General features: G+C 42.8%; 1 long non-coding RNA gene across 2 annotated transcripts in view; it reads right to left on the bottom strand.

Moving 5' to 3' along the window:
• Positions 1 to 2148: 2148 nt before the first annotated feature.
• Positions 2149 to 14874, bottom strand: part of LOC308587944 — a 44270-nt gene continuing 31544 nt past the window's right edge. For both annotated transcript variants that reach the window (XR_014008570.1, XR_014008571.1), the window contains exons 2-3: positions 3404 to 3575; positions 2149 to 2273 (exon numbers count right to left, since the gene is read on the bottom strand). This is a non-coding gene — a long non-coding RNA (uncharacterized lncRNA). The remainder of the gene's footprint in view (positions 2274 to 3403; positions 3576 to 14874) is intronic.

The raw sequence follows: 14874 nt of genomic DNA, 5'->3' as shown, positions 1-14874 counted from the left end.
GATATAAAACAAATAATTTTCATGGAAAATGCTTGCATCAAAGGCAGATGTAGGGGAGCATGACCGGTTTGGTCACACCAGGAGCAGAACTTCTGGGGCACCACAGCAGGAGCTGCAACTTTGAAGTCCAATGAAAGGCAAGAGGCAGAGGGTGCCAGATTTTGCTGCCACACTGGGCACCACTGAAATTTGAGATGCCAAGGTCCGCCACTGCTTGCATAAATGTCAGGCTCTCTCCCATTTTGGCACTGCCCTCCCTTCTGTCCTTACAAAGCCTCTGGGCAAACTGAGATCTGATTTTAAAAAAAGCATGCTGAAAAGAAAAGGCTACATAACTTGATGCTCCTTAAGTATATTCCATGATTATGATGTCTATTTTGCATCCCTGTCGAGATTGCCTCTGGGACAGGTGCCCCCATAATTCCACCCTGCTAGTTGCAATTCCAATCCATTCTAACACTGGATTTGGGGCAAATCAAGAAAGAGGAACAGGTAGTGGCTTCCTAGAAATCTTTCCAGTGAGGAAACCATGGCAGAGTGATGTGAAAAGTGTGAGATGAGGCAGCTGAAACCACTGCATTCCTTGTACTTCTCCCTCCTTCCCCCATGTACGTCAATACTTTCCTACCTTGGCTCTGAACATATTCACATTCTCCTGAACTAGCAGCTTAAATCACAAAGCAATATGACCTTTCATCTCTATATTGCCACTTATTTTCATATTTCTATCTCCTTACTTGACAGACAAATCAAACTGCTATGCACGCCAATGCTTTAATAGCATATTCTACCTTCTCCTCAGGAATAAGTTATACTGAAGATCTTCTAGCACAACGGTGGCCACTCAGAACACACATGCAAATCACCGTTTATATATTGGACTAAAGTGTGTGGTCTCTTGTCTGTTGTCTCTCTCTAGTGGCTGGATCTGGTACCTATCTGGCAATAACAATGCTTATGGAAGTCTGTTAAGCACCTGAAGAAATCAACCCTTTCATTCATGAAGTCATGCGTAGTTTGCTGGAACATTCAGACTGGAAACATACTGGACAGGCAGTGGTCTGTCACTACTTGAAGCCATACTGATTGCAACCAAGCCAGTGGAATTATTGTTCTCTCGGAAACTCAAAGTGTGCTTCCGTTCCTCATGCGTTCTTGCTTTAAAATGTTTGTTTTGTCAAGACACAGATGATCAAGTTGTATTATGCTGTTTCCAAAAGCAATATTTTAACATAAGAAGGACCAGCTGGATCAAGCCAAAGGCCTATCTGGTCTAGCATCCTGTTCTCACTGTGGCCAACTAAATGCCTATGGGAAGCCCACAAGGAAGACTTCAATTGTATCATACAAATGCCAGTGTTGGGTCCTATAAAATAGAGCAGACATGAAACTCCACAAAGGATAGACACCTAAGGTGTACGGGGCAGGTTGTGAGGAGCATTAATATGAAGGTAGAGGTCGCAGGAAAACATGATCTGGAACTGGGTAGGTGGTATAGTAGGAGATCCGAGCCAAGTAATCTGGAAGAAGGAAACAGAAATAGGCACTGGGGCTCAAGGTCAGAGACCGATTGTTGATCAAGCAAAGATCGAGGCTTGCGCTAGAAGTACCGTATTTACTCAGATGTAATGTGCGCTTTTTTGGCCAAATTTTGTCGTGAAAATTAGGATGGGCCTTAGATTTGATGGCACATTTACATTCACCAGCAAATACTTTTTTGGTTTCAAGGTTTTGAAAACTGAGGTGCGCATTAGATTTGATGGCGCATTACATTTGAGTGAATACAGTACACAGCAGGCCAGGATGTACCAATGGACTGCTGGGGTGAGCAGAGCCATGTTGCAACGTGAGAGAGCAGGGCTAAATCAGTTGATTTTCTACTCTGCATCTACAAGGGAAACCAGGACACAAATGAGGAAGTCACCATTCAAATCCTAGTTGATCCTGACAAACAAGCTAGATTCAGAATCAAAGCCAGATGTTCACCTAGTCAAGCACACTTTTTCTTTGCTTATATTTTATTTCAACTATAATGCACCATCTCTCTCTCTCAATGGCATAATCCCATCCACATGCCCAACCACTTGCAGCTGGGATCCTCACTGATAAAGTGGATGGCCTCATAATGCCTTAGAAGAAAGGCAAGACTACCAAGTCAATAGGCTTTTATTTGGACTCAGATTTCAACTCAGATTGGGGACGGACAGAGACTTGCAATGGAAAGCAGTTGCTGAAGACTCCCGCAAGGCCACTCCGAACTTGAAATCAGTCACCTGTGAATGAAACACATATGTATTTCTGTTGAGTGGTATATAAATCATGTTAAATTAAATTAAATTAAATATGCAACCTTTGTATAAATCATAGCCATTTCGCCCTCTTTCATTTTTGTTCATGATGTATAGCTTCTGCTTCAAGACTTGCAGGTTTGATATATTCATTACAACTTTTTTTCTATGTAGATAATGCAAATAAATGAATGGAAAAAGAGACAGATTTATTTGTTAGTTTGTTTCATTTATAAATCACTCTTCCTCCTAAGGGAGCCTAGGGCAATATACAACAGGGTATAAAATACAAAATAATATCATAAATAAAGCATAACAATAACCATTATAACTATAAAATAACTAACTCAGACCCCTCAAAATACGTGCATAGTACAAAAAAAGCATCTGCAGCTGTTTAGAAAAAAGATCACTTGTGTAATGCCATATGTTGCCATTATTGTCATGCAAACAAGCATGGATAAAGAGCAGGCCTTCTGAACCAAATCAATGATTCCTCCTGCCCATTGTCCTGTCCCTGACTCTGGCCATTGTTAGATGATGTGCTAATAGAACCTTCTAATGGGGAACCTGTGGTTCTCCAGATGTTGCTCAACTAACTCCTATCAAGCCCAGCCAGCATGGCCAGTAGTCCAGGGATAATGGGAGTTGTAGCCCAATAGTTCAGTCGGTAGAGCATGAGACTCTTAATCTCAGGGTTGTGGGTTCAAGCCCCATGTTGGGGAAAACATTTCTGCATTGCAGGGGGTTGGACTAGAAGACCCTCATTGTTCCTTCCAACTCTACGATTCTATGAACATCTGGAGGGCCACATGCAAGAGAGGAGCCTATTCCATGCCATCCATTCCCACCCTCCAATAGTGAATGGCGTAGAATATAAATGTGAGGCATGAGTATGCTATCTTCACTAAAGATGCTGCAGCCCATGCACTCACTGGACCATTCTTCTCTTGTCCCATCACAGAAGGAGCAGCTCAAAGTATTGTTAAAAGAGAGCTTCTCCAGGAAGTAGAAGCCTTAAAGTCAAGGCTCTAAGCTTTCCAACTTTGTCTCACTGTTCTCATTTTGGAGTAAAGTGAGTTTAAAAAACCCTAACTAACTAACACCTTACTTACATCAGTTGTTTGCGCTGAAGAAGAACGTTGTCAGTTGCCAAAATTGCCATGGAACAATTTATTCACAAGTGTGCCTTTCACCCACTATCAAAAAGATACAAGGTTCTCCCTCTTGGTGGGATTCTTTATGTTGCAGCTCCTCACAGCGAAGAGATGTGTGCTCACTCTCTACCTATTATGTAAAAGAAGAAAGAGCAAATGAATCTTTCATGGAATCCCGCCTAGCACTTTACTGAATAGAGCACAGTAATGTTGCGTTTATCCATCCATCTCTGAGCAAGCAAAAACTGATGGGGAGGAATGGGGGGTTGATTAATATGAGATTTGAGGATCCTCTTGGCTCTCACCATTGGTTCTTTTTGAAAACTAATGAATCAAGGCTGGAAGATCAAAGGAGATGATGTTCTGTCTTACACTAATTAACCTTCCCAGCAACAGAGGAAGCTAGATGAGGGCGGGAGAGGACGTGTCACCATAATACTTTGCACGGTGGGAAAGCCTACACTCAGCAATTAGAACAATTTTCAACTCTGCTGCTGATTACTCTGTCATGTTCAAAGAAGGGCAGATCATGGTCTGCCCAGGGCTTCATGCATATTATATATAAAGGGGGCCAGCTCCCACCTACTTAGGCAGTGAGAGAAGATCTGATTGCTCCCTGCCTTACATAGCAAGGGAGTTTTTAAACAGACCGTATAGTTATGGAGGATGCATGATTGACAGGCACTAACACTACCCAAATACCTGAGATGCAATCAAGGGCTTGCTGATTTTGTAACTGCACACGTTTTAAGGAAATTGATTGATGTGTAATAACTTGTAATGCTTTGAATCCCTCCAGAAAAGAGTACCCGTGGTTGCTGAATATAAAATATGGTGATGCAAGGCATGATTGTTTACTTCTGTTCTGATTTCTAGGAGATAGTGCAACACCCACTTATTCAAGAAAACTTTTGAGTGATAAGAACTGCTGGCCTGTCTTTAGTTTGCCATTAACAACTAGGTGAGGCAGTAGACGGAAATAGTTTTTTACTGATATTTTGGTATGATTTTTATTGTTACTTGTATTGAGGGGGGGGATTCGTGTTAAGGTATGTCAGCTAGGGATGCTCAACAAATCTGCTGGGTCTGCATTTCAAAGTGAATTCACCTGATCTACACTCTCCCACACCTGGGAGGTTTTCTCTGGGCTGTTGCCAACACATTTGGAACAGGAAACTCCAAGCTCCCTGTCCAATGCATAGCCTAGACATCTTGGTCAGATGCTGAGATTAAGGTGAGGTTTTATTATGGTACTTTGAATTAAGTTGGTTGTTTTATTTTTTAAAAATCATATGATTAGACATGAGAACCCCACCTTCAAACCTTATTTTGTGGCTTTGAGTAGGTCACTCTCTCACCTTCCTTTTATAGGGTTCTTGTGAGCAGGTCAAGTGATAATATATTGCAACACACCTTGAATGCACAGCAAAGGAGGAAAAGGAAACCTAAATAGGATCAAGCAAACGTCAATTTGGGTTTGAGACAAACTTAAGATGCTACTGGAAAGCATTTGCCTGTTCCAACTGCCAACCTAGAACAGACCATCATCCTAACAAAATTTCAACCCCTGCTACCCCCCCCCCATGCACACAAGCCTTGAAATGGGTCTGGGGGTCTGGCAGCCTTGCATCCTTCTCATGTGGGAAGGGATGTCAGGAGCTGGACAGGGCAAGGCTTAGAAGAGGTTGTTTGTGTTTCTTTTTTGTAAGCCCAGTGCCCACTCCTCAGTTGGCATATTCAGAACAGATTTGGCATCCAACCACCTGGATCACAATGCAGGAGCAGATGGTCATGTAAAGGCCTAAGAAGGAATTTATTTTGGTTTTGGCCTGCTAACTCAATTGACAAATGGAAGCAAAGTCGTGTGTGTGTGTATTTGTGTTTTGCCTAGTCTGTACTGTGCTCTGGAGAAGGACTGTAGCTCCATGGAAAGGTGCATGCTTTGCATCCAGAAGCTTCTAGGCTCAGTCCCCAGCATCTCCTGTCTGAAGTCCTGAAGGGCACCTGCCAGCCAGCACAGATAACACTGATCTGGAGGGACCCATGATCTGACTCTGTATAAGGCAGCTCCCTAAATCTAGTCTGGGGATTAGCTCTCAGTGCAAGGCATAGGGTCAAAATAACCTTCACTTGTTGGTCACAACGCAAGACAGTGCTGAAAGACTGAACCTGAGATGAGGAAATATTTTGGATGCTTTGGGAAGGAGCCATTCATTGCTCCCATAGTTCAAGTGATACATCTTTGGGTGAACGTTCATATCATCTACTCTGAACCCAATGGTGAATCTGATATTGTCATCAGATTTGCAGATATCCATGCAAATCTGATATTGTCATCACCATTAAATTACCAGCTTGGCAGAGACTGGATTCTGATTGTGCAAAGTGCTACTATGGTTGGCCTGATTGGTGTTTAACAACATCTGGAAATCCACAAGTTCCCCATTCCTGTTCTGCGGGCTTTAGATTGAAAATGTCAGTCTGTATGCGGAGGATATGTGAACAGAGAAACTTTGGTATGTTCACATTTGATCTTTCTGCAAGATAGTAATGCACAGTCATGTTGTGTGCTTGGTACATTTTGCCAGTTCCGTGTGCCCACTTTCTCTGGCTCAACGTATTTCATCTCATCCATTGGCCTTTTAGTTCATTAAGCAACAGCCACAACTCTGCTGGCAGACCTTTCAAATTGGGGAAGAGTTCTATATCCAGATTAAGATGATCTAAATTGCTAATTTTGATGGATATGAGTTGTGCTGCGAATGCTTAGTTCAGCTCGAGTGAGAAACAATCCTTGTCCTAAAGCCTTACAAATGAGACACCCAAGACAGGTCAAAGAAGCATAATCATTTCCCATCTTAAAGATGGAAAACCAATGAAATTAAGCGGCTTGCCCAAGGTCACGCATGGATCCAAATTTAAAACAAATTGAATAAGTTTCTTTGTGTCATCTTCTTGCTGAGCTTGGAATCGTTTGTGTTCTCTGATCTCCTTGGCTCAGAGCTCAAGGAGCCATGCTGTTACAGTAATAACATGAGGCCAATAAGGCTTATTAAGCCCTGGAGGGATTCTTTGCAATGCCCAAGCCACAGAGCTGCCTAATAAGCAGAGAATGTTGGCCATGCTAATGTCATTAGTGGTGCCATTTGTTTTAGGCTAAATGTTGTACAAAGCAAAATCCGTTTTAATCCCAATTTAGAACAGGCTTGCGGCTGTCACTGGGGGCATTTTTTCCCCAGCCTATTTTTAAAAATAATCTGTTAGGCATGCCAGTTGCCAAAATTCCACTAAGAGCTCTATTCCAGGGCCTTATGCTTTCAGAAAGGCTTCTGCACGGTGCACGGCACGTGCAAACAGAGAGAAGGGCTGCAATTCTTGCTAGACAAAGGAAGCATGAACAGCAAATTGTCGTTTGAGGAATGAACCACACAGAGGGCCAAATTCAGCCTAATAGCAAATTGATAGTGGGCATCAGATGTCAGCTAGCACTGTTTCCATATCTGCATTAGATTAGAATGCAGGTGATGGACCCTGTTCTTTTCTGTAACTCTGTCAGGGGAAGGGACTGTAGCTCAATGTTACAAAAACTTTGCAAACAGAAGGTCCCAGTTTGAATCTTTAGCATCTCTGGTTATATGACTGAGATGGGAAAGAGCATTTGCCTAAGACCCTCAAGAGCTAATGGAAGATAGAGGAGACCATACTGGACTTAGTGGAGAAATGATCTGGTATAAAGTTGTTTCCTATGTTCCTCTGCCTTACTAACCTGTCCTTTCTTGCTCTCACCATTGCTAGAAAGGTGATGCAGACCTTATTTTCAGACTTATTTGTATTACTACTTTACTCTGGCAGAAGTTAGACAGAGAAACCCAAAAAGAAAATGCAAAATGCTTAGGCATGGAGTGTTGGAGTGCAGACCTCTGCCTGGAAAGGGCAGGGCAAAAAGTAAGTGTGGATAAGCTCTTAGTTGAGTTCTGAGGGTAATACGTTGAACAGAGGTGGCTAACTGGCATCCTCCAGATGTTGTTGGATTCTAACGCCTATAAGCTCCAGAAAGCCTGGCCAACGGCCAAGGATGGTGGGAGCTGCAGTTTGACAACATCTGGAGGACCACAGGTTAGCCACCCCTGATTTTATATAACTTGGTGGACAAGGACTGACCCATAGAGTTACCCTTCTACATAATGTTTGAGTATTTGCCCCATTTGTAAATGATGTGTTGTCTCCAACATTTATTGGTAGAAGCCTAGCAACCTTCTTTTAGCCAAGAGGAAATTATGAATGAAATCCATACTGAAGCATGAACACGTGCGAACACACACACACAAACGGAGGTAAAGTTTTCGCAGCAAATGAATAATTTAGATCTCAAATGTAAGAGGCTACAGAACGAAACAGGCACTGCTGTTCTGGTATGAGTTCACAAAAATGAAATATCAGCAATAGAGATACCCTCCTTGCAATATCATGTTCACTTTGGATATCACTAACTGGGGACGGTTCAGAGGAGATTGATGTCAGCTCCATACTTAATTTAGCATTCATCCAGATTTGTTTGCCCAAAGTTTGCAGGGAGGTTAGGCGACATCAGTTATTTGTTGCACATTCATTCTGATTAATTTGCTAGGAGGTTATTCAATGTTGTATGAAACAAGTGGGAACATCTCCCACCACTTTCCTTATCGCAAAAAGACTGATGGGGGCAGATTTGTTGCACAAGAGCACAAATCAAATTAATTTGAATTTGCCAGTATGTAATTGAACCCCACCAGAAAAGAGCAACAGTCTGGAAGTGCCATAGCACAGCCTATGAGAAAAAGACAAAAGAGATGTAATAACCAGGAGTGTTCACGCTTCAGAAGGCTAGGGAGAGATCAGAGATTTAAAATCTGCAAGCATGAACTAAGAAAATGTCAGCAGTCCATGATTCACCTTTTTTGATGATAGCAGAGAAACATGGCTGTTAATCAGAAGAATATCAGTTTAAATAATAGAATCATAGAATCATAGAATCATAGAGTTGGAAGAGACCACAAGGGCCATCAAGTCCAACCCCCTGCCAAGCAGGAAACACCATCAGAGCACTCCTGACATATGGTTGTCAAGCCTCTGCTTAAAGACCTCCAAAGTAGGAGACTCCACCACACTCCTTGGCAGCAAATTCCACTGTCGAACAGCTCTCACTGTCAGGAAGTTCTTCCTAATGTTTAGGTGGAATCTTCTTTCTTGTAGTTTGGATCCATTGCTCCGTGTCCGCTTCTCTGGAGCAGCAGAAAACAACCTTTCTCCCTCCTCTATATGACATCCTTTTATATATTTGAACATGGCTATCATATCACCCCTTAACCTCCTCTTCTCCAGGCTAAACATGCCCAGCTCCCTTAGCCGGTCCTCATAAGGCATCGTTTCCAGGCCTTTGACCATTTTGGTTGCCCTCCTCTGGACACGTTCCAGTTTGTCGGTGTCCTTCTTGAATTGTGGTGCCCAGAACTGGACACAGTACTCCAGGTGAGGTCTGACCAGAGCAGAATACAGTGGCACTATTACTTCCCTTGATCTAGATGCTATACTCCTATTGATGCAGCCCAGAATTGCATTGGCTTTTTTAGCTGCTGCGTCACACTGTTGGCTCATGTCAAGTTTGTGGTCAACCAAGACTCCTAGATCCATTTCACATGTACTGCTCTCAAGCCAGGTGTCACCCATCTTGTATTTGTGCCTCTCATTTTTTTTGCCCAAGTGCAATACTTTACATTTCTCCCTGTTAAAATTCATCTTGTTTGTTTTTGCCCAGTTCTCTAATTTGTCAAGGTCGTTTTGAAGTGTGATCCTGTCCTCTGGGGTGTTAGCCACCCCTCCCAGTTTGGTGTCATCTGCAAATTTGATCAGGATGCCCTTGAGTCCATCATCCAAGTCGTTGATAAAGATGTTGAATAAGACCGGGCCCAAGACAGAACCCTGTGGCACCCCACTAGTCACTCTTCTCCAGGATGAAGAGGAACCATTGATGAGCACCCTTTGGGTTCGGTCAGTCAGCCAGTTACAAATCCACTGAGTGGTAGCATAGTCAAGATCGCATTTTACCAGCTTCTTTACAAGAATATCATGGGGCACCTTGTCAAATGCCTTGCTGAAATCAAGGTAGGCTATATCCACTGCATTCCCTTCATCTACCAGGCTTGTAATTCTGTCAAAAAACGAGATCAGGTTAGTCTGACATGACTTATTTTTCAGAAATCCATGCTGACTATTGGTGATCACAGCATTCCTTTCTAGGTGCTCACAGACTGTTTGCTTAATGATCTGCTCCAGAATCTTCCCTGGTATTGATGTCAGACTGACTGGGCGGTAATTATTTGGGTCCTCTCTTTTCCCCTTTTTGAAAATAGGGACAACATTTGCCCTCCTCCAGTCTGCCGGGACTTCGCCTGTTCTCCAGGAATTCTCAAAGATGACTGCCAGTGGTTCTGAGATCACATCTGCCAGTTCTTTTAATACTCTTGGATGCAGTTCATCTGGCCCTGGAGACTTGAATACATCTAAACTAGCCAAATATTCTTGTACTATCTCCTTAGTTATTCTGGGCTGTGTTTCCTTTGCTGAATCATTTGCTCCAAATAATAGAATGAGGGAAGGCCATTTTTCTCCCCACAAGGGCTGCTGAACAGCAAGTTGAGACACCAATTATTGTTTTCATCAACAGCTTTAGAGAAGAAGCAAGTGCTCAGAGAAACATCAACCAAACAACATGATTATCAATATCTGTACTTTTCTGCATTTCACTTTCTTCTGACCTCACTGTATCCAACCTCCCCGCCTTCCAAATCACATTTCTATATACCCATGCAACTCAGGATAAAATTTATGCATCTGATAAGGTGGACTGTAGTCCAAGAAAGCTCACAGGCATAATACATTTGTTAGCCTTTCAGGTGCCACAAGACTCTTGGTTGTTTTTACCAGCCAAAAGAAAACCCTTTGACTTATTCCATTTTGCTTTGTTGCAGAAGAATGGTGTACACACAGTCTTCTCAAGAGGCTCTGTGATTATGTTTTTCCAAGGACATATTTCTAAGACTGCCGGATTGGGGACTTGAAGTGAGCTTGATGCAATTCCTGCCTTTTCGTTCCATATAATTTTGGATGAATCAAAGAGTTTCCCATCTGTAAAATGGAGCTTAAAGCATAGTTTATCTTTTGCATTATAAACACATTTGGGAGCCCTGCCTGCGTTAGACCACAGGATAAGCTGGGGCCTTGGAGTCCTTTACATGATATAAAATGCTCTTATATGAGAGAGTGAGCAAATTATTGAGCCAGGAAATTCCTTTTCCTGCATGCATCTCACTGCAGCCCCATCTGTTATTCTACATGTAGCTGGAGGGTAAGTTGAAAAAGAAAAAATGTGCCCTGGTTCCTTCTACTGACATACAGCACTCCAGAAATGTGATCATGTTTGCAAATGCCAGATATAATGATTTCCAGAGGGGAGGAAGAAACAGACACATTCTTAGAGCTCACATTTTGAAATGTGTTGAGGGTTTTTTAAACTTCCAAAATCATTTGGTAATACTAAGCCATCTCTATTTTTCACTCCTTTATGAAAGTGTTTGGTGGTGAAATTAACTGTGACAGATAGTAAGCACATGCTCTCTCTGCTCCTGACATGACGATTAGAGAAAAATCTTTCACATATTAGCAAGAACAAATGCTACCAAGGAGAGGTCTAATCACTCATATTCCAGTCCCTACATTTTTCAAATGTTATTACAATGAACTTCACTTTTTTATAGCTTTGCAGTATTTAGAGGCTGGAGAAGTGAAGGCAGACCTACTAAGGGCAGCTTTTTCTGGTCCAGAAACAGCCATGGCTGGGGAATTAGTGTCCTGTCCATGTCATTGGGCTAGACAATTGAAACTGATCCCACATGTTGAAAATCAACATTACTCCAGGGACCTCCAACAGACCTGGACTAGTTGTAGCATCAGGTTCAGCACATATCTGAGCAATGTTGACCTCAAAGCATTTCACAAATCTTTTGCAGCAGGTTATTGAATAGCATAGACATCTTGCTTTTTGGAAGACTTCCGTTTTGGACGTCTTGTCTTAGCCACAGCAGCTATCCTCTTGCTTCTCTCTGAAGCCCTTCAGGATCCTGATTTGCCCTGTCTCCATCCCTTATCTCCCACTATGCATTACATGAATCCTCCTAAAAACAGTGAAACACTTGAATGAGTCCCATTATGATAGATATTTTAAAAGGTCAACTCCCACTGTGTTTGATAAACTACTGCAGTCATTATCTGAACAGCATAATAAGATCATTTCAATGAAGCAAGCAACATTTACATGTACCTTCTGTATTTTAATAGTATGTTTTCATTAAATCTTGTATTAGCAAGCATTGGTCCATAGTAGATTCTCAGTCACCAGAGTTTTTATGCTGCAATTCCACATTCACTGTTTATACATGTGGCTGCAGAGGTACATATAGTTGAAAGTTGTGTTCCACTATCTCACAACTTCCTGCCTCACTAATGGCATACACAACCAGTACTGCATCCAATATTGAAGGAGCCCAGTGTTGCGTGTATGAGCAGCGTCACATACCTGTGACATCACACGTGCACATCGTCAAGAGGAGGCTGAGCATGCAGTCCAGCGCTTGTGCAGCTTCAATGTCCAGTGGCTCCTCGTCTCTTGTGCTCAGGAGGAGCCAGCCACTGATGCTGCACCATGCATGGCTCCATGCTCACCCCCTCAACATTGTGGGGGCTCAGCCCCCTGCCAACAAATATTCAGGGAACCAAAGAAACCCCCACCCCTAGGAGTTGGCACCTATGCACATAACATGGGCCCTTTGCAATCTTGGAGTACAATGGACAGCACAAACGTTTCCAAAGCACTGGATGGTTCTCATAATGTTGCCTGAAGATCTGCCACTTTCACTGGTTTATTTAAAATTGGCCTTCACCACTAAACTCATCTAATGGGCTAGCAGGGCACATGTGTGAAGCCTACCTGCAGAAGAAGAAGATGCAGCAGATAAAACTAATCTTTCACTATCTCCGGCAGCTTTTCCCTGGTGTTTGCCCATTTGCAAAATTGTTCAGATCCGCACAGGAAAGCTACTGCATGTTGCCAGCAACTGAAATCCAATTAGCTTTAATTGCTACGTCGTCACTGATCCATTCAGTAGGACCATGAGAATAAGGCATGGACCCATGTGAGTACTTTGCCTATTGATGAAGCAATGGTGTCACACAGACCTGGCTCCTAAAGAAGCACAGTCATGTTTCTTGTATCTATTATGTAATAATGAAGTCAATATACCTATCTTCACATAAGATGAAAACTTCAAGGGCACATGCGCACACACAAAACAACACCGTATCAGATCACGTTGCCTGGAGAAAACAAAAAATGGTCACAACACAACAAGAATCCTGGTTTATTTAAGAACATAGAAAGCTGCATCAGCTATTTGTCCGTTTAGCCCTAGTATGTCTGTAAGGGGTTGTCCAAGGCAGAGGCCTTTTTCACATCCCCTGCTCTTCCTGGACCTTCACCTGGAACTGCCAGGGATTGAATTTGGGGCCTTCTGCATGCAAAGCACATTCGTTAAGTCTCTGAACACCTCAGAGGCAGTATGTCTCTGAATACCAGTTGCTGGAAATCGCAGGTAGGGAGAGTGCTCTTATCACTCAGTTTCTGCTTACAGGCTTCCCACAGATATCTGGTTCACCACTGTGAGATGCCCTTCTTATGCTTCTTCTTATGTTTGTTTGTAAGTTTTTACATTTATACCCCATCTTGTGAGAAATAATCTCACAGCCAAATTAAAACTTCAAGCTTTGCTAGACAAGCAAAGGGTTAAGACACATGGAGTTCTCCCCTGTAAATTCCTAGAGAGAATACTCTGTGAGGTCATATCCCCTGCTTTCCCTGGCAGGAAAAGTAAGGAAGATAATCCTTACTACTTCGTCCATCCTCAGAGTTCGGTCATTTTTCTCTCTGTGTGTAACTGAGGTAGGTTATGGATTGAAACTGGGACCTGATACATGCAAGAAATGTACTACACCACTGAGCTATGGACCCTCACCTTGTCACTGAATAGTTGCAGGACAGAGCAGCAGCACTCCACCAAAGACGCAGAGTCTTTAATGAGCATTCATTGGGTATGGTTGCCCAACCAGCTGTTGGTCCACCAAACAGTGGTACTGTCCACCCCACGTTTTACCATCTTGACAACAAGGATAGTTCATGTGCAAGAGAGGACTACACACGGAACATGAACTCAATGTCATCATATTGCAGTGCAAAGCATAAAAAAGTGAAAAACACCACTCAGAATGTGAATTACTGCCAAGGCCACTGAGAAATGTTATACATAAACACCTGGAATTAAAGGTTTAAAAAATGACAGGGTGTTGCTGCAGAGGGTTAATGCTGCTGCCTTTCAAATCTTTTAAGAAATATTGCTGGATGAGCCTTTAAGTGCTGAAGTTGCAAGTGGGAAGAGAGACTGTGAAGAATAGCAGTTTAAGAGAGAGACTACAAAAATGAGGTCACAGACATGGGGAGGGAGGTGTGCTATCATTAACACAATCACAAATAAACGTGCTAGCTGCGGGAAGTCTTGTATTTTCCCAGATACAATTGCAGCTGGATCGCTGGGAAGAATTGATGCTCTCGCCACAGAAATGGATCTTTGAGGGAAGGCATATGGTCTGTGTGAAACTTGTCACTATTGTACCAATAGCTGATTGCATCAAAAGGCTCTGAAGCAAGCAAAACTTAGCCGTTAAGGCTGCAACCGTAAGCATATTTGGCAGGGAGTAAGCCCCAACTGGACTCCACCAGAGCTGCATCTCAGTAAATATGCTTAGGAGTGAACTACACCTCTTCGATGGGGCAGAGACTCCCTCTCCCAAGACAGCAACAATAAGCACCACACAGATTCTGCTCTAACATGGACCACGGCTCCCCTGACACATCCTTGCAGAGAAAAGAGGGGGTTGCCCAGCAGGTGTTTGTTCCTCAAGTCAGCAGCAATATGGCCTTCCAGCAATAATGGCTTGTGTTTCTTTTGGAACTTTTCCATAATTCATACAGTGGCCTCCTCTCAGCCATCAAATATTTATGCCCTGATGATGCTTAGTAAGAAACATATTCTTCCTTGGAGCATGGCTGAACATTCAAGGCTAGCATGGATTTTCCTTTGTTCAAGTCATTATGTTCAGTATCGATTTAGCTTGTCAGGTGGATGGGGTGTGCTTCAGGAACGAAAACAGCGCAATGCTTTTCCCTACACCCAAAGAGCAGCTGCCTGATTCTGCTTTTGCAGTCTAGTTCCCCCTTGACTACGGCAAGGAGATAATAATCCTCTCTTTGCAGCAATAAAACATGGACTGGGAGGAAATGGCCT

The sequence above is a fragment of the Podarcis bocagei genome, assembly GCF_964188305.1.
Source record: "Podarcis bocagei genome assembly, chromosome: 5".
NCBI lineage: Eukaryota > Metazoa > Chordata > Lepidosauria > Squamata > Lacertidae > Podarcis > Podarcis bocagei.
Note: the sequence above shows the minus strand (reverse complement) of the source record. Positions and strands in the feature narration are given on the sequence as shown.